Source organism: Pleurodeles waltl, chromosome 9 (assembly GCF_031143425.1).
Source record: "Pleurodeles waltl isolate 20211129_DDA chromosome 9, aPleWal1.hap1.20221129, whole genome shotgun sequence".
NCBI lineage: Eukaryota > Metazoa > Chordata > Amphibia > Caudata > Salamandridae > Pleurodeles > Pleurodeles waltl.
Window position 1 is genome coordinate 1,159,895,483 of NC_090448.1, and position 19,111 is coordinate 1,159,914,593.

The following is a 19,111-nucleotide window of genomic DNA, read 5'->3' on the forward strand; positions in this document are numbered from 1 at the left end:
AACAATTGTGTGGGGTCCACTCCATTTATCTTGGAGTGCTCTTGGGGCCACAGGCTCCAAGACCCACACTTTCTGCCCCGGTTGGTACTGAACCAAAACAGCCTTCTGGTCATGCCATTGCTTCTGGAGCTCTTGGCTGGCCTGAAGGTTTTTACTGGCCTTTTTTATGTACTCGGCCATCCTTGATCTGAGGCCAAGTACATAATCCACAATATCTTGCTTTGGAGTTTTTAAAGGTTGTTCCCAACCCTCCTTGACAAGTGTTAGTGGACCCCTAACAGGGTGTCCAAAGAGGAGTTCAAAGGGGCTGAAGCCCACTCCTTTCTGGGGTACCTCCCTGTAGGCAAAAAGGAGGCATGGTAAAAGGATATCCCATCTCCTGCGGAGTTTTTCAGGGAGTCCCATAATCATGCCTTTGAGAGTTTTGTTAAATCTCTCCACCAGTCCATTTGTTTGTGGATGATAGGGTGTAGTGAACTTGTAAGTCACACCACACTCCTTCCACATGGCCTTTAAGTAAGCAGACATGAAATTGCTTCCCCTGTCTGATACCACCTCTTTTGGGAAGCCCACCCTGGAAAATATTCCCAGGAGGGCCTTTGCCACTGCAGGTGCTGTAGTGGTCCTTAGAGGAATTGCTTCAGGATATCTTGTGGCATGGTCCACTACCACTAAGATAAACCTATTGCCTAAAGCAGTAGGAGGGTCAAGGGGGCCAACTATGTCAACCCCTACCCTTTCAAAGGGAACCCCAACCACAGGCAGTGGAATAAGGGGTGCCTTTGGAGTGCCACCTGTCTTGCCACTGGCTTGACAGGTTTCACAGGACTTACAAAATTATTTTGTGTCCTCTGACATTCTAGGCCAATGAAACAAGGGAACAAGTCTGTCCCAAGTTTTCATTTGTCCTAAATGTCCAGCTAGGGGAATGTCGTGGGCTAGAGTTAGGAGGAACTTTCTGTACTCCTGAGGAATCACTAACCTCCTGGCAGTTCCAGGTTTAGGATCCCTTGCTTCAGTGTACAAGAGGTTGTCCTCCCAGTAAACTCTGTGAGAGTCACTGACATCCCCATTAGCTTCTTTGACAGCTTGCTGTCTTAGACCCTCTAGTGTGGGACAGGTCTGCTGTGCCACACTCAGCTCCTCCCTGGCAGGCCCCCCTTCACCCAAAAGCTCAGCAGTGTCTGCTTCCAGCTCCTCTGGTGTAGGTTCTGCACAGGGTGGAAATTCTTCTTCCTCAGAAGTAGAATCCACTGTAGAGGGAGGGATAGTAGGTAGTGCTTTACTTCTACTAGCCCTAGCTTTAGGGAGCACTTGGTCCATTGTTCCAGGATCCAAGTCACCCTGTCCTTTTCACTTTTTGGCATGAGCCCTGGTTAAAGCAAAAATATGCCCTGGGATGCCCAGCATTGCTGCATGGGCCTCCAACTCCACATCTGACCAAGCTGATGTCTCCAAATCATTTCCTAGTAGACAGTCTACAGGTACATCTGTGGCTACCACAACTTTCTTTGGACCAGTAACCCCCCCCCCCCCCCCCCCCAGTTGAGATTTACAACAGCCATGGGGTGGCTAAGTGTGTTGTTGTGAGCATTGGTTACTTGGTACTGGTGACCAAGTAGGTGTTGTTCAGGGTGGACCAGTTTCTCTATTACCATAGTAACACTGGCACCAGTGTCCCTGTAGGCCTGAACCTCAACACCATTTATTAGGGGTAGCTGCTTGTACTTATCCATATTAAGGGGACAAGCAACTAAGGTGGCTAAATCAATAGCCCCCTCAGAGACTAACACAGCCTCTGTGGTCTCCCTAACAAGACCAACCCCAACTAAGTTACCAAAAGTGAGCCCAGCTACTCCCTTGGATTGGCTATTAGTAGGTTTGCTCCCACCACCACTGCTATTAGTAGGGACACTAGGGGTAGCAGTAGGGGTTGTAGTGGTAGGAGGCTTGGTGCTTTTCTTTGGACAACTGGGATCTGTTGTCCAATGGCCTTTTATTTTACATAAATAGCACCATGGTTTCTTTTCTTTGTTTTGATTAGAAGAGGATTTGGGCCCACCACCCCCACCAGAGTGTTTTTGTGGGCCTGATGAAGACTCATTTTTAGATTTGTCCCCACCCTTGTCAGAAGACTTACCATCCTTCTTGTTGCCATCTTTGTCACCCCCTGTATGAACTTTTCTGTTCACCCTTGTTCTGACCCATTTGTCTGCCTTCTTTCCCAATTCTTGGGGAGAGGTCAGATCAGAGTCCACCAGGTACTGGTGCAACAAATCAGACACACAGTTATTAAGTATATGCTCTCTCAGGATCAAGTTATACAGGCTGTCATAATCAGTAACTTTACTGCCATGTAACCACCCCTCCAAGGCCTTCACTGAATGGTCAATGAAATCAACCCAGACTTGTGAAGACTCCTTTTTGGTCTCTCTGAACGTTATCCTGTATTGTTCAGTGGTTAAGCCATAACCATCCAGGAGTGCATTCTAAGAACTGTAAAATTATTGGCATCACTTTCTTTCACAGTAAGGAGCCTATCCCTACCCTTTCCACTAAATGATAGCCATAGGATAGCAGCCCACTGCCTTTGAGGGACATCCTGTACAACACAGGCCCTCTCAAGTGCAGCAAACCACTTGTTAATGTCACCCCCCTCCTATAAGGGGGAACTATCTTGTGCAGATTCCTAGAATCATGCTCTTTTGCAGGATGACTATTGGGAATACTGCTGCTGCCACCATGGGTTTCAAAACCCAACTTCTGTCTTTCCTTCTCTAGTTCTAAGGACTGTCTATCCAAATCCAGCTGTTGCTTCTTAAGCTTCAGTCTGGTTTGTTCCACTCTCAATTTATTGAGCTCCCTTTCTAACAATCTGTCATCAGGGTGGGTGGGAGGGACATGTCTTGAAACAGAGGTATGATGGGAATTGACAGAAGGAGACCTATCCCTTACAGAAGGCACCCTACCAGCTTGGTTAACAGAAACATCACTTCTACTGTGGTGAGAAGGAATACTCTTGCTAGGATGTGAGACAACACTATCTGTATGGTGTGACTCTACATCAGTACCAACTATGCTAGGCTGTCTAGTAATGGGCAGGCTAGGAAGTTTCTTTCCTGAATCTTTTCCTAGGGGAGTCCCTGGATCAGATTGGGAACCATTAGCTACTTTTTCAACAGATGGGGCCCTTCTGGCCTTATCTTGTTCTCTAAGCATGTTAAGCAATAATTCCAAAGAAGGATTCTTCCCTACACTCAAACCTCTCTCTATGCAGAGACTCCTTGCTCCTTTCCAGCTAAGGTGGTCATATGCAAGTTTGGACAGATCAACAGTTTGGCCTGTGCCAGACATTTTTTAGAAAGAGTTTAAGTGACAGATAAAGAGAAAAAAGTTTTCAGAACTTTTAGAAAGACAGAAAAAAAAACTTTTAAAACTTTTAAGAACTTTTAGAAAGTTTAGAGGTACTTTTCAGCACTTTAGGAAAGAAGTGAGAAAAGAAATGCAAAACTTTTTGGTTAGGTGTACATACACTGAACTTGTTTTGTATATTTTTTTTCTTATGAAAAGTACAATGACAAAAGTGGTAAGTAGTCTCAAAGCACTTATCCCACCGCTGCACAACCAATGTAGGAGGCTGGACTGGCTTGTAGTGAGTACCTAGGGGTACTTACACCTTGCACCAGGCCCAGTTATCCCTTATTAGTGTATAGGGTGTCTAGCAGCATAGGCTGATAGATAATGGTAGCTTAGCAGAGCAGCTTAGGCTGAACTAGGAGACGAGTGAAGCTCCTACAGTACCACTAGTGTCATATGCACAATATCATAAGAAAACACAATACACAGATATACTAAAAATAAAGGTACTTTATTTTTATGACAATATGCCAAAAGTATCTCAGTGAGTACCCTCAGTATGAGGATAGGAAATATACACAAGATATATGTACACAATACCAAAATATGCAGTAATAGTCTTAGAAAACAGTGCAAACAATGTATAGTTACAATAGGATGCAATGGGGACACATAGGGATAGGGGCAACGCAAACCATATACTCCAAAAGTGGAATGCGAACCATGAATGGACCCCAAACCTATGTGACCTTGTAGAGGGTCGCTGGGACTATTAGAAAATAGTAAGGGTTAGAAAAATAGCCCACCCCAAGACCCTGAAAAGTGAGTGCAAAGTGCACTAAAGTTCCCCAAAGGACATAGAAGTCGTGATAGCGGAATTCTGCAGGAAAGACACAAATCAGCAATGCAACAACGATGGATTTCCAGTCGAGGGTACCTGTGGAACAAGGGGACCAAGTCCAAAAGTCACAAGCAAGTCGGAGATGGGCAGATGCCCAGGAAATGCCAGCTGTGGGTGCAAAGAAGCTGCTACTGGACAGTAGAAGCTGAAGATTCTGCAGGAACGACAAGGGCTGCCGGAACAGGCACTACGAAGTGGAGAGAAACGGTGCTCACCCGAAGTCGCACAAAGGAGTCCCACGTCGCCGGAAGACAACTTAGGAGGTCGTGCAATGCAGGTTAGAGTGCCGTGGACCCAGGCTTGGCTGTGCACAAAGGATTCCCTCGGAAATTGCACAGGAACCGGAGTAGCTGCAAAAGACGCAGTTCCCAGCAATGCAGTCTGGCGTGGGGAGGCAAGGACTTACCTCCACCAAACTTGGACTGAAGAGTCACTGGACTGTGGGAGTCACTTGGACAGAGTTGCTGGATTCAAGGGACCTCGCTCGTCGTGCTGAGAGGAGACCCAGGTTACCGGTGATGCAGTTCTTTGGTGCCTGCGGTTTCAGGGGGACGATTCCGTCGACCCACAGGAGATTTCTTCGGAGCTTCTAGTGCAGAGAGGAGGCAGACTACCCCCACAGCATGCACCACCAGGAAAACAGTCGGAGAGCATAACCACTGAGGTTCTGGTTAGCAGAGCCTCAGTGAGACAGTTAGGCATCACACAGGGAACACATACATATAGGTCACAAACTTATGAGCACTGGGGTCCTGGCTAGCAGGATCCCAGTGACACAACAAACATACTGAAAACATAGGGTTTTCACTATGAGCACTGGGCCCTGGCTAGCAGGATCCCAGTGAGACAGTGAAAACACCCTGACATATACTCACAAACAGGCCAAAAGTGGTGGGTAACAAGGCTAGAAAGAGGCTACTTTCTCACACCATCTCACTTGGTCAGACCCTCAGTGCATCAATCATCATGTACATGGTGAACAAGGAATGGAAAGACCGACTTACCTAGTCAGACTCCATCACCTGATCAGATCTTGCATGCTGCAATCATCCTGTACACAGTGAGTGGATAGTGGAAAGATCATCTCACCTGGTCAGACCCTGATTGCAGCAATCACCATGTACATGGTGAACGGAGAATGGAAGACATTCTCACCTGGTCAGACCCTGAGTGCAGCAAACACCATGTACATGGTGAACGGAGAATGGAATGACCATCTCACCTGGTCAGACCCTGAGTGCAGCAATCATCCTGTACATGGTGAACAAGGAATGGAAAACCCATCTTACCTGGTCAGACTCCATCACATGATCAGATCCTGCATGCTGCAATCATCCTGTACACATTGAGCGGAGAATGGAAAGACCTTCACACCTGGTCAGACCCTGAGTGCAGCAATGATCCTGTGCACTGTGAGTGGAGAATGGAAAGATCATTTCACCTGGTCAGACCCTGAGTGCCGCAATCATCCTGTACACGGTGAGCAGAGAATGGAAAGACCATCTCACCTGGTCAGACCCTGAGTGCCGCAATCATCCTGTACATGGTGATCAGAGAATGGAAAGAGCGTCTCACCTGGTCAGACCCTGAGTGCCGCAATCATCCTGTACACATTGAGCGGAGAATGGAAAGACCTTCAAACCTGGTCAGACCCTGAGTGCCGCAATCATCCTGTGCACTGTGAGCGGAGAATGGAAAGATCATCTCACCTGGTCAGACCCTGATTGCAGCAATCACCATGTACATGGTGAACGGAGAATGGAAGACATTCTCACCTGGTCAGACCCTGAGTGCAGCAAACACCATGTACATGGTGAACGGAGAATGGAATGACCATCTCACCTGGTCAGACCCTGAGTGCAGCAATCATCCTGTACATGGTGAACAAGGAATGGAAAACCCATCTATGGGCTGCAGCATTTCTTTTGCCACCCATAGGAAGCTCTGACAATTCTTACACAGGCCTGCCACTGCAGCCTGAGTGAAATAACGTCCACGTTATTTCACAGCCATTTACCACTGCACTTAAGTAACTTATAAGTCACCTATATGTCTAACCTTTACCTGGTAAAGGTTGGGTGCTAAGTCACTTAGTGTGTGGGCACCCTGGCACTAGCCAAGGTGCCCCCACATTGTTCAGGGCAAATTCCCCGGACTTTGTGAGTGCGGGGACACCATTACACGCGTGCACTATACATAGGTCACTACCTATGTATGGCGTCACAATGGTAACTCCGAACATGGCCATGTAACATGTCTAAGATCATGGAATTGTCACCCCAATGCCATTCTGGCATTGGGGAGACAATTCCATGATCCCCCGAGTCTCTAGCACAGACCCGGGTACTGCCAAACTACCTTTCCCGGGGTTTCACTGCTGCTGCTGCCAACTCCTCAGACAGGTTTCTGCCCTCCTGGGGTCCAGCCAGGCTTGGCCCAGGAAGGCAGAACAAAGGACTTCCTCAGAGAGAGGGTGTTACACCCTCTCCCTTTGGAAAAAGGTGTCAGGGCTGGGGAGGAGTAGCCTCCCCCAGCCTCTGGAAATGCTTTGATGGGCACAGATGGTGCCCATCTCTGCATAAGCCAGTCTACACTGGTTCAGGGATCCCCCCAGCCCTGCTCTGGCGCGAAACTGGACAAAGGAAAGGGGAGTGACCACTCCCCTGACCTGCACCTCCCCTGGGAGGTGCCCAGAGCTCCTCCAGTGTGCTCCAGACCTCTGCCATCTTGGAAACAGAGGTGCTGCTGGCACACTGGACTGCTCTGAGTGGCCAGTGCCAGCAGGTGACGTCAGAGACTCCTTCTGATAGGCTCTTATCTGTGTTGCTAGCCTATCCTCCTTCCTAGGGAGCCAAACCTCATTTTCTGGCTATTTAGGGTCTCTGCTTTGGGGAATTCTTTAGATAACGAATGCAAGAGCTCATCAGAGTTCCTCTGCATCTCTCTCTTCACCTTCTGCCACGGAATCGACCGCTGACTGCTCAGGACTCCTGCAAAACCGCAACAAAGTTGCAAAGACGACTACTGCAACCTTGTATCGTTGATCCTGCCGCCTTCTCGACTGTTTTCCTGGTGGTGCATGCTGTGGGGGTAGTCTGCCTCCTCTCTGCACTAGAAGCTCCGAAGAAATCTCCCGTGGGTCGACTGAATCTTCCCCCTGCAACCGCAGGCAACAAAAGACTGCATCACCGGTCCTCTGGGTCCCCTCTCAGCACGACGAACGTGGTCCCTGGAACTCAGCAACTCCGTCCAAGTGACTCCCACAGTCCAGTGACTCTTCAGTCCAAGTTTGGTGGAGGTAAGTCCTTGCCTCACCACGCTAGACTGCATTGCTGGGTATGCGTGATTTGCAGCTGCTGCGGCTCCTGTGCACTCTTCCAGGATTTCCTTTGTGCACACCCAAGCCTGGGTCCCCGACACTCTAACCTGCAGTGCACAACCTCCTGAGTTGTCCTCTGGTGTCGTGGGATCTTCTTTTGTGACTTCGGGTGAGCTCTGGTTCACTCCTCTTCGTAGTGCCTGTTCTGGCACTTCTGCGGGTGCTGCCTGCTCCTGAGAGGGCTCCTTGTCTTCCTGGGTGCCCCCTCTGTCTCCTCACGTAATTGGCGACATCCTGGTCCCTCCTGGGCCACAGCAGCATCCAAAAAACCTAACCGCGACCCTTGCAGCTAGCAAGGCTTGTTTGCGGTCTTTCTGCACAGAAACACCTCTGCAAGCTTCTTCACGGCGTGGGACATCCATCCTCCAAAGGGGAAGTTCCTAATCCTCTTCGTTCTTGCAGAATCCACAGCTTCTACCATCCAGTGGCAGCTTCTTTGCACCCTCAGCTGGCATTTCCTGGGCATCTGCCCAATCTCGACTTTGTCGCGACTCTTGGACTTGGTCCCCTTGTTCCACAGGTACTCTCGTCCAGAAATCCATTGTTGTTGCATTGCTGTTGTTGGTCTTCCTTGCAGAATTCCCCTATCACGACTTCTGTGCTCTCTGGGGAACTTAGGTGCATTTTACACCTACTTTTCAGGGTCTTGCAGTGGGCTATTTTTCTAACCCTCACTGTTTTCTTACAGTATCAGCGACCCTCTACAAGCTCACATAGGTTTGGGGTCCATTCGTGGTTCGCATTCCACTTTTGGAGTATATGGTTTGTGTTGCCCCTATACCTATGTGCTCTCATTGCAATCTATTGTGACTGTACATTGCTTGCATTGCTTTCTATTGCTATTACTGCATCTTTTTGGTATTGTGTACATATATCTTGTGTATATTTGCTATCCTCATACTGCCGGTACTCACTGAGATACGTTTGGCATATTGTCATAAAAATAAAGTACCTTTATTTTTAGTATATCTATGTATTGTGTTTTCTTATGATATTGTGCATATGACACCAGTGGTATAGTGGGAGCTTTGCATGTCTCCTAGTTCAGCCTAAGCTGCTCTGCTAAGCTACCCTTTTCTATCAGCCTAAGCTGCTAGACACCTCTTCTACACTAATAAGGGATAACTGGACCTGGTGCAGACTAAATACCCCTTGGTACCACTATAAACCAGGCCAGCCTCCTACAGATGGTCTTCCATTCACCGCTCACCATGTACAGGATGATTGATGCATGCAGGGTCTGACCAGGTGAATGAGACTGACCATATGAGGAGGTCTTTCCATTCTCTTCTCACTATGTACAGGATGATTGCGGCATCCAGGGTCTGGCACGTTAGAAGATATTTCCATTCACTCACATTAGAGTTTTGGTTCAGTTAATGAACGGGTGTTTATTTATTTTGGGGGAGGACACTGATGCGTTGTCACAAATAAACACAAGCAGGAAACAAGTCCTACTTTCACAGTCTAGAAAACAGCTCCTAGTTGTATAGTAATGGCAGTGTATTTATTTCGTGTTTTTCTCCAAAATGCTGTACACAAAACATTCTGTGTACAAATATTATCACCAATCTCAAGTTGTACTCAAGCCATTGAACTCAGAAGGAAGAGCTGCAGAGTTCATCGTGTCAGGTTTTTAATCTGTGTAGAAGAGTGTACAAAGGCACAAAATGTGCTCTAAAAACAATCCATGGATTTCTTGAAAAACCATGAAACATGCGGAAAGGTGCCCGAGCTGAGGTTGTGTGGGAACATCTGGCTTCCTAGAAGCGGTTTTTGTGTAATTTGATGTACATTTCCCCGAGAGTGTTGAGGCACTCACGTTTAAATTCTAAGCAAGATATTCATGTGTATGCAAAATACTTGAAAGTTATCAGCTCAGCAATATTTGAGAACACATCAGGAAACTCCACGAACCACGGAAGGACCAAGGGCCAACAAGAAACTTCACTCATGTAATAAAAACTTTGCACATCCATAAACGTTGTGAACAGCAGGTCATACCCATAATTCAGCAACAGACACTTTATATTCTAAGTCAGTGGCTCTTAACCTTTTGACTTCTGTGGACCCCCACTTAATCCTTCCTTCAGTCTGGGGACCTCCGCTGAATCATTATTGGAATCTGGGGAAGTCAGGAGGGGGGTGCATATTCATTCTTGAGAACTTCTTTCACACCTCAGCTTTTTAAGACTTTATGCCTGATTTAGATTTTGGTGGAGGATTTGCTCTGTCATCAACATGATGATAGCCCATCTGCCATCTTAGGATATAATGAGATCATAATATGGCGGATGGGATATCCGTAACGTTTGTGACTGAATATTCCCTTCCGCCAAGATCTAAATCAGGCCTTTGTTACATCTAAGTGCTAATCACTATGAACACTTACCTACCTTCTGTCACGCAATCCTGCTGATGTACAGACATCCACCAAACAGGAGATGATTGCCCATCACTTCCTTACATGACTTCTCAGACATCCCCTTTAACCTTTGCATCATGGGTGACCTGAACCTATGGTTTGACAGACCACAGTCTCCAGTGCCAAGAAGCATGATGGTGAACCCTCAATTTATCCCAACTGGACCTCTGAATACAGCTGGCCACACCCTGGATATAATCTTCTCTACGGCTGGACTCACAGGAGTACTAGGCAATCTCCCCTTCATCTGAAACCACCACAAGTGTACCTTCTTCAGGCTCCACCTTCCGAGGGGAATAACTTCTACTGTAACAGGGATCAACGAGACCACCTACAGACAGTGGAACAAACTCAACTTCACAATACTCCTTTCTCTCTCGTTCATTTCATCCACTGATTGAACAACTGAGTGGGATAGGACACTTCTGAGACATCTTCATGCCCTAACCAAGACCCCCATGGTTCGTCAATGAGATAAAGGAGAACATGAAGGTAGAAATATCTGCACTTTAAACCCAATGGATGAAATGTAATAACAATCAAGCAAGATCATGCCCCATTGCTGCATGGCTCCCTCGAAAGGATGTGGCACAAGTTTGTGATGCCCGAGGACAAGAGATTACTGCTTTATTCTGTGAAACTGAAGGCAGTGCTGCCGGCATTACATACCGAATGCAGCAACCCACTGGAAACCACTATGTTTAGTGCAGCATTCACAGTAGCTTTCTTTGGGGCATTCTGAGTCAGCGAGATAGTGGCACCATCAAAGACCGAGATAGGTCTGTCCTGCTTGTGCCTAAGTAATGTGAGGATGGAGGAGAGATGCATGGTGCTGAGGCTGAGATGGCCAAAATTGGGCCAAGAAGTGATAGGAAAATGGTCCTGCATCGACTTCCTGCCCATGGCAGAGTATCGTCTGGTTTGCTTGGTATAGACATGGCTGGTCATCAGGCCACTGGGCAGGCCCCTGATATTCATTCATCACGATGGATCTTTCTTGAGTCGGTTACAGTTTGTCTCAGTCATGCAGAATGCCCTGCCATAGGCAACTTGCTTGCATAGCGTTTTGGCACTCGTCATTTTAAAATACAAGCTGGCACAGTGGCTGCCCAACATGGTTTGGAAGATCAAGCAATATGAAGGGTTGATATATGGGAATCTCAGGCGTTCAAAGCAAATGTCAGGCTGAACCTATGTTAAGCGTTTGATTTGTCTTTTAACAGGGATACAAGACTGCACCCAGAAGGTATGGCTTCTGGGCCACTTGTACATCACAAGGGCTCAACAGTGAGCGAGGCGGAAATACAAAGGGATGTGGCTTTGCAACACTAATGTAATGAGGTGCTCTTGAGCTTTGGCTGATATGGGAACAGCTGCTGCCAACAGGCAGAAGACATTTGGAGGCCAAGAAAAAGTCAAACATGCTGGTGATGCCCCTGGGGGTACCAACTTGACAACGCTAGTTAGAAGGCAACTGCTGGAAAGAACTTAAAATGGATCTGACCATGATACCCAGGCAAATGGGGCTGGGAGATATCTTCGGATCAGATATTTTACCCAGTTTTAAATGGTGGGGGCAAGAGAACCACAGCCCAGTTGAGAAGTCTAAGAGAAAGCTCACCATTGTGACAGGCAGGTTGTGAAGAAGCCTGGGATGGGACCTCATGGGTCATGGGATCATCAACATGCAGGTGCCAGGGCACTAGATAGAAGACAAAGTGCACCTGTAAGGGCTTGGCATGGACATGGTCCTGCTCAATGTTTGGGGTGCCTTATATTTAGTGTGCTGTTCATGATAGGGGTCATAGCATCGGGAGCTGCCAGTGGTCATGGAACCAATAGCAGTGTGGTGAAGGCCGCAATACTAATTGTTAGCAAGAAAACCCAATTGTCGCCAGGAGGCCTATGAAAAGGAAACATTGTCATCCCAGTGGAGCCTTGGGATGCGTAACAGCAGGGCCACAGGGAGGGGGCAACACATGAAGCATGGGGTAGTCACAAAGGAGTCCCAGTACTTGTGGCAGAGACAGCCTGAACAGCTCAGGAGGTCAAACTTCAGTATCAAGGGAAGCCCAGAGCAGAACCTCTCAAACCAAGAAGGAGCTTCACAGCCAGCCAAGTACAGTGAAGTGTTGAGTGGAGGTGAAATCCTGCCTGTGTCTGGTGACAGTGATTTTTTATGCTTATCATTGGTGTGTGATTTAATACTCATGATTTATGATGCTTATCAATGATTTATTTCTGTACGTTCATGGTTTATGGTCCTTATAAATGATTTATGGCTATGATGCAGAATAAAAACAGTGACCTGTTTTCTCAAACTAAGGACTAAGGGGGTCATTCTGACCCTGGCGGCCGGTGGCCGCCAGGGCCACCGACCACGGGAGCACCGCCAACAGGCTGGCGGTGCTCCCACGAGCATTCTGACCGCTGCGGATCAGCCGCGGTCAGAAGCGGAAAGTCGGCGGTCTCCCGCCGACTTTCCGCTGCTCGGGGGAATCCTCCATGGCTGCGGAGCACGCTCCGCAGCCATGGGGATTCTGACACCCCCTACCGCCATCCTGTTCCTGGCGGGTCTCCCGCCAGGAACAGGATGGCGGTAGGGGGTGCCGCGGGGCCCCCGTAAGAGGGCCCCGCAAAGTATTTCAGTGTCTGCCATGCAGACACTGAAATACGCGACCGGTGCAACTGCACCCGTCGCACCCCTGCAACTACGCCGGCTCAATTCTGAGCCGGCGTCCTCGTTGCAGGGGCATTTCCTCTGGGCCGGCGGGCGCTCTTTTGGAGAGCGCCCGCCGGCCCAGAGGAATGTTAGAATGGCCGCCGCGGTCTTGTGACCGCGGTGCGGTCATTTGGCGGCGGAACCTTGGCGGACGGCCTCCGCCGTCCGCCAAGGTTAGAATCAGGCCCTCTGTGTGTTAGTGAACAGTGATCAATGGGAGGGTTGCGGGTAGGATGGTCTGAGTAACATGATCGGGCGAGTTTGAGCACACTTGGGCCAGCCTGGTGGGCCCTTTGAGGCCAGTCCTAATGCTCCTGAGGGTGGGAAGGCCAACCGAGCCGGGTCAGCAAAAAGGAACTAGCAAGACTGAGAGATGGAGACCCTAGCTTTCCCCACCCCCTGTCCAAGGGAGAGGGTGGTGGCAAAGGGGTGTAGGAGGATAAATGGATCAGAAAAGAGTGAAGGAAAGTGGGGCTGGTGCCAGCAGGCCAACGCCTCTGGTTCACTCCCCTTGCAGACGTGTGACATCCTAACCACGTCATTGGCTGTGCATTTCAAAGTGACCAATGCAGAGTAGTGAAGGGATCCAATGAGAGAGGCCAAAAGGCCAAAACTGGGGCAACGCCTCCATTAACGCTACAGAAGCTGTCCCACCCACTCACGCCAAGGATAAGGTTGTGTGTGTCGGTGTTGTGGACTCCCCGGTCTAGTGAGGCGAAGGCAGCAAACCTGATCAGTAGAAAGAACAGGATTAAGAAAAGGAAAAATTGCCATACTGTTGGGACCTTGGGATGTCTATTGGGAGGGACACGGAGAGGGCGTAAGAAAGAAAACACGGTCCAGTAGGAAAGCAGATACGGGCACTTGCAGTCCAGATATGGCCTGAATGGCGTGGGAGGTCAACATCTATAGCAGGGAAGCCTAGAGCTGTAGCGCTCAACCCAAGAAGGAGATTCACTGCTGGTGTACTGTCAAGTGTTGTTCTGACAGGTGATGTCTCGACTGTGTGCGATGACAGTGATTTATGATGCTTGTCAGTGATTTATGGTTTCATGCTCATGATTTACGATTCTGTTAGCCTCATGATTTATGATGCTTGTCAGTGATTTATGGTTTCATGCTCATGATTTACGATTCTGATAGCCTCATGATTTATGATGCTTATCAGTGATTTATGGTTGTAAGCTCATGATTTATGGATCTTATCAATGATTTATGGCTGTAAGGGACAATAAAAAAGTAGGGCCTGATTTAGATCTTGGTGGAGGGGAGTACTCTGTCACAAACGTGACGGATATCACATCCATCGTATTACGATCCCAATGTATCCTATAGAGATCGTAATGCGGTGGACGGGATATCTGTCACTTTTGTGACGGAGTATTACATCTGCTGATATCTATATCAGGCTCTAAGACTTATTTTCTCTAACTGAGGACTCTGTGTGTTATTGAGAGGGGTCAATGGGAGGGGAGGGGTTAGGGTGGTCCGCGTAAGTGAGTAGCTTTGATTACTTGTGCTTTGAAGGCTTCTTGCTGTAGAGACAAAAGACAGGGTATCAGGAGGACATGGTTGGAGATCGGTGAAGAGAGAAAGAAGAAGACCTCAGTCTTTGAAGGAGTTCCGTTTACGGTCCTTGAGGGCCATGAGATAGTTAGCTCTACTTGCTGGAGGTAAAGGGAGATTGTGTTTGTTAATGCAATATACATTAAAAATGACTATTACCTGTCACCCAAGCCTTTCTTATAGCTCTGGGCCCTTGAATAGTCTGAACTGCCACACTGGTAGGACTTTGATGGTCAGTGGTTGTACTGATACGATCATTGGCAGCATTGACGGGGACAATGTGTGGTGCAAGCCTCAGTGGTCTCCCTGGAACAAATTCAGCAGCTGCGACAACATAATGTAGTCTCACATCTTTTAATTGCAAACATATTGCCATGCCTAGTTAATGGGTGTACCCAGGGCTGGCTTTAGGGCAGTGCGAGCGGTGCGGCTGCACCAGGTGCTGACCTGGATTGGGGGGCGCTGACCTCATGGGGGGCGTGCTGTGTTTAGCAATAACTTACCATTGTGATTTAAAAACAACTGCTGAAAAGTTCCTTGTGCGTCCAGCCTTCAGGAAACATTTAAAATGTCAAGACACCTTGTGATTAAAGTTCCTGCTAGGGAGAGAGATGGGAGTTTTGTGTAGCAGCAGCTTTGACTCACTATAAATTAGCGCAGAGGGTTAATGTGCCTGCTGCAAATAACAGATCTGTATTTTATGTGGATAGCTGAGTGGAATAGTAAAGCCAGCCTTCACAAGCACTTTAAAACAAATTAATGCGTGTTAAATGTGGGCTATGGAGCGATGAGGGGCACATTTGCCGAGTGGTAGTGAGTGAATATGAGGAGGTGGTCATGGGGTGGGGGGTGCCAAAAAAGACTTTCGTACAGGGCGCCACCAGCGCTAATGCCGGCCCTTGGTGTACCCCTTCAGATGCTGTTAGGATTATACAATGATGCAATTTCAGTATTGATGGATATCCTTGGATAATATTGAGGGGTTGCAGCCTTCTTACCCTCTCACCCCACAAGAAGCAAGTCCACAGGAAGGAGTAAAAAGTGAGGAAGGCGCCAGAGCTGGCTGGTTCCCGGTTCAGGAGGTGTGAACGTGTGTGCAGTGCTGCTTTTAAGTTTTAACTGCACAAAGACCTTACAAAAGCTGTCGGAACTACGTCTGATGAAACACAAAAAACACTTCTATGAGGACTGGACGGAAGAGCGATTGTCACCCTGAAACCTGGATAGCTACTTCTAAACTTGGATTTTGCACAAGATGTAATTCTGGCAAATTCATGTCGCTCTGCATCGAACTGGCATTATGTGAACGAATTATTCAGGGTTCTGCCACTATTACAATTTCCCACACACCCTGCCATGTACGTATTTCTCTGTGTGGGCAGTACCATGTACAAAGTGGCCTGGGATAACTAGATGTTTTCTGCCCAGCGCTACATCTGGTCCGAACCAACCAAAACATACAAAAAAAACACACACGCTCCACAAGGAGAGGCTGGACGGGGCTGAACGGAGCCGCCCGGGGCGTAAACGGAAGCGACCTCGTTTCTTAGCCAAGAAGCTGGAGTCCCAGTGCCAACTCAGCGCTTCCGTTTCTAGAGGCATCCTTGACGCCTCCTCAGCACCGAGAGAAGAGGTTGGGGTTCGGGGGGACTGACACAGCCGAGTCATCACTGCTGGGAGAGCGGAAAATGTAGCTGCTTTCTCCATCCGCAAAGTCATAACATCAGGCAGGAAACTGCGGTCGTCCCCCCTTGCACCCGCCCCCACGGAGCATGCGCCTTCAGCAGGGGGTGTCTTTGGGGTAGCCGGGGGCGTGTGAGGTGACACACTCCCCTCAGTGTGCAAACACGAGATTCCCAGTCCGCCAGGGGAGGGGTGGCATAGCGCCAGCGCTGGCCCAAAAAGCAGAGCATCTGTCAGCTGCCTCAGCATCAGAGGCACAAACTCTCTTGGAGAACTGAGGGGCAGATTTATGGAAAGTGGCGCTGCTTTCCCTGCGCCCCATAGCGCCCCCTAACACCATGGCGCAGGGTAGGGGTAATAACGTAATTCTATGTGACGCTATTGATGTACTATGCAGGAGTAGCGCCAAAATGTCCGTGCTACTCCTGCAGAGTACATGGGGCCATTCTAAATAATAGAAGCCCCCTTTTAACGTCTGCTCTGAGCAGGCGTGAAAAGAGCCGTACAAAATGGCGCAAAGAAATCCAACGGGGGAATGCCCCATTACATACATTATGCCTGGCGCAGTCATAATGTAGCGCAAAGGGTTACAAAGTGGCGCAATGCATGCATTGCCCCACTTTGTAAATGTGGTGCGCATATTGTGGCCTCATTGAGCCACATTAACGTAAAAAAAATTACGCTGATGTGACCCAAGGTGGCGCTAAGGGCTTATGAATATGCCCCTAAACCTCCAAACACCACAACTCATGCAACACGCATTGTTGCACTATTTGTTGGAGACTTGACAGCATATTTCATAAGAATGCAGCAGGCGCATTAACCCTGCCTATTCTATTCTATAGGGGGTTCAACGTGGTCTGTAGAGTGAAGCAGTCCCTGCTGCAAGAAATGCACACATTGATATTGTCAGGGTGTGTGTGGCCTGTAGATCATATACGCATTAAGACACCAGAGGACTCAACCCCTTGCAGTTGTTTCATAATTGATCTTTTTTTTTTTTTACCTACAAAGGAAGACATGACCCACGGGTTACACTGATATCTTGCAGCAAGTGCATTTACCTGACAGTCTACCTTAAGCGGGACAAAGCCTTTGACCTGCTGTTTGCACACTCCTCTCTGCAGCAGGCGCATCAACAAACCGTGCTGTCTTACCAGCTTGGAACCTCACGGCATCACACGTCACGTGCCTCACCCAGAGCTGTCTGAGGGGCAGAAATGCAGCCTTGTGACTTCCCCAAACCCTGAGATAACTGGGGCAGGCGGGCACCCCCTGAGGTTAGGGCAGGGACCTGCAGGGGTGCAGATATGTGCCCTGAGCCCGGCTCGCTCTGTTACCACTTACCTGAAGCGCTTTTTACAACCTTCAGGGACCTGAATGCTTACTTGGGCTCGAAGGGATTATTAACCTGGTTTATGTAAACGCTTTAGGCATGCACGTAATGTAAACAGCTTTTGTATATCACTTTTAGAGTGAATTACCGGGAGGCAGTTAATACTAGGTGTTGTGATTGCTGCACTCACTGGTGTTTACTTTTCTAAATCACAGAAGGATGAATTGCTGAGTGTGCCCCCCTCTGAGGTGAAACTCTGAACCTGTAGGTGCAGCACCCTCTGAACTTCCTCACCAGCAGGAGAGACGTGCTTCGACTCCCTGTCAAAGTGCGATGGGCCTAACCCTGCAAAACAGCTCAGTGTCTGCTGCTCGGAACTTCAGAACACACTGCACAGGTGTACAGCTCTGCCATTCGGTAAAAAAGAAAAACTGAAGCCTTCAACTTGCCAACACAATTTTGAAGCATGACAACCGCATATAACCTGGCATAGATATGGACTCAAAGATTTCATGCTCAGAGCACATGTTCACCAGAAACAACCACCTCCTTACATCACTAGAGCCATACGAAGACTTCCAAATCTTTATGGAGTCAGTACCCAGTACACTGCAGCATTAACAACGAACCTGCTACATTTCTGCTTTTTTTTATCGTCAGCATTAGGTAGTAAAAAAAAAAAAAACCTGGCTGGAAAAAAGGTGTATGCAGAGTACAAGACATCTTTTATGTCTGCCTGCGGATAACCATCAAAGTAAACTAAGATTGGAGTTAAAGGTAATATTCGATACATTATTTAAGTGATTGCAATCTACCCTAAAGGGGTTAATTTTAAAGAGATTCAACGAAATAAATACCATAACATGGCACTGAACATGGATGATTTTGGAAACATGATCAGACCACCTAATATCCTCGCATTTAAATGCGTTTTCCACCTTGTCTTTATTCCACTATATGTTACTCCACTCTGTGCCACTCCACACATCTCTACTCCACTCTATGCCACTCCATGCACTTCTACTCCACTCTATGCCACTCCATGCACCTCTACTCCACTCTATGCCACTCCACGCACCTCTACTCCACTCTATGCCACTCCACGCACCTCTACTCCACTCTATGCCACTCCACGCACCTCTACTCCACGCCACTCCACACACATCTGCTCCACTCTGTGCCACTCAATGCATCTCCACTCTATGCCACTCCACGCACCTCTACTCCACTCTGTGTCACTCCACGCACCACTACTCCTCCTCTTTATGCCACTCCACGCACCTCTACTCCACTCTATGCCACTCCACGCACCTCTACTCCACTCTATGCCACTCCACGCACCTCTACTCCACTCTTTGCCACTCCATGCATCTCTACTCCACTTTATGCCACTCCATGCACTTCTACTCCACTCTATGCCACTCCATGCACTTCTACTCCACTCTATGCCACTCCATGCACTTCTGTTCCACTGTATGCCACTCCATGCACTTCTACTCCACTCTATGCCACTCCATGCACTTCTACTCCAATCTATGCCACTCCACGCACCGCTACTCCACTCTATATACTCCACACATCTCTGCTCCACTCTATGCCACTCCACGCACCTTTACTCCACTCCATGCCACTCCACGCACCGCTACTCCACTCTATGCCACTCCATGCACTTCTACTCCACTCTATGCCACTCCACGCACCGCTACTCCACTCTATGTACTCCACACATCTCTACTCCACTC